The sequence below is a fragment of the Desmodus rotundus genome, chromosome 6 (genome assembly GCF_022682495.2).
Source record: "Desmodus rotundus isolate HL8 chromosome 6, HLdesRot8A.1, whole genome shotgun sequence".
Taxonomy (NCBI): Eukaryota; Metazoa; Chordata; class Mammalia; order Chiroptera; family Phyllostomidae; genus Desmodus; species Desmodus rotundus.
The window spans coordinates 74818638-74820504 of NC_071392.1; the positions used below are offsets into that span (position 1 = coordinate 74818638).

A 1867-nucleotide genomic window follows, 5' to 3' on the forward strand; every position below is an offset into this window, starting at 1 on the left:
CCCTCTCTCTAAAAATAAATAAATAAATAAAATCTTTATTGGTCCCAGCTGGGATACATTCAGGAGGGTGACCAAGACTATGTTTCTCTCTCACATGGATGTTTCTCTCTCTCTCCCTCCTTTCCTATCTCACTAAAAGCAATGAAAAAAATGTCCTTGGTTGAGGATAAAAAAAGAAAGAAAGACTTGATTGAGAACAAGATATCCAGAGGAGGAATTTTACCTTAAAACTGACCACATTTTACTACATGCAATAAAACACTTGAAGATCCAAGTTGTGATTTGAATCCTGTGATATTTTACACTGGCAAAATGTTACCACTTCCTTAATTACTGGCAAAATGTTACCACTTCTTTAATCACTGCTCTAAACAGCTTTGTGTGATTGACTTGCCTGACAACTTTGAAATTTTGTTTTAATAGTATATTTTAGCCCTGGCTGGTGTGGCTCAGTGGACTGAGCACCAGCCTGTGAACTGAGGGGTTGCTGGTTCAATTCCTCATCAGAGCACATGCCTGGGTTGTGGGCCAGGTCCCCAGTGGGGGGCATGTGAGCAGTGCCAGATGTTCCTCTCCCTATTTTTCTCCTTCCCTTCCCCTCTCTCTAAAAATAAATAAATAAAATCTTAAAAAAATTTTTTCCAAACTAAAAAATTGTAAAACAAGGTGCAGAAACAGTAGTGTGAATAGTATCACATCATTTGTGGGGTGTGTGTGTGTGTATGTGTGTGTGTGTGTGTTTAAAGAAAATAGAAGTAGCCATTGGTGAGTGCCCCGGCCCAGGACCTGAAGCTGCTGGGCCTCCCTGGGGACCTAGCCTTGAAGATAGAGGGGTTTGGGGTTCCAGGAGGCGTGGTCCCCAGCCCTGGCTTGGTGAACAGGACAGTGTGACCTCCAGCCCCTGGGCTGGAGGATGACAGCTCCCTGCACTCCTGGAAATAGTTTTTGAAACATGAATCCTTCACTCTTCCTGACTGCCGTTTACTTAGGAATAGCTTCAGCTGCTCCAGAACTTGATGGAAGTTTAGATGCACCAGTGGATGGAACCAGGGGAAGGCGGTGCACAGGAAACCACACGGCTGGAATGAAGAAGGTGGAGGAGAGCAGTGTGGGAGAAGAACGTGCTAATTAATGACTGACCTGCGCAACCAGGAATACAACCTCGGGAAACAGCGCTCCACCACAGCAATGAACACCTTTGTTGACATGACCAATGAAGGATTCAGGCAGGTGATGAATGGCCTTCAAAGCCAGAAGCACAAGAAAAGGAAAGTGTTCTGGGAGCCTCTCTTTGGTGAAATCCCCTCATCTGTGGTTTGGAGAGGGGGAGGCTAGGTAACTCCTGTGAAGAATCAGAATCAGAGGGGTTCTCGTTGGACTTTTAGTGCAACTGGTGCCCTTGAAGAACAGATGGCCCGGAAAGCTGGCAAACATCTCACTGAGTGAACAGACTTTGTGGACTGTTCTCAGTCTCGAGGCAGTGAGGGCTGCAATGGTGGCCTAAATAACGTATTCCAGTAAGACAAGGTTATAAGGCAATGGAGGCCTGGACTCAGGGGAAACTTACTCATATCAAGGTTGGATCCTGCAAACACAAGCCCGAGGGTTCTATAGCCAATGACACTGGCTTCCTGGTCATCCCTCACCAGGAGAGGTCCCTTAGGAAAGAGGTGGCAACGGTGGGGCCCAACTCTGTTGCTATAGATGGAACAGAGAACCCGATGGCTTCGGGTTCTATGAAGAAGGCATTTATTATGATGCACACAGCAGCAGCAAAGACCTAGATCATGGCGTTCTGGTGGCTGGCTATGGCTTTGAAGGAGCAGACTCAATTAACAATAAATATTGGATTGTCAAGAACAGCTAG

The 1867-nt window shown here is 46.1% G+C and overlaps 1 pseudogene; it reads left to right on the forward strand.

Annotated features, from left to right (window-relative positions):
- The first annotated feature begins 952 nt into the window (after window positions 1-952).
- LOC112299826 (procathepsin L pseudogene) lies at window positions 953-1867 on the forward strand (annotated as a pseudogene).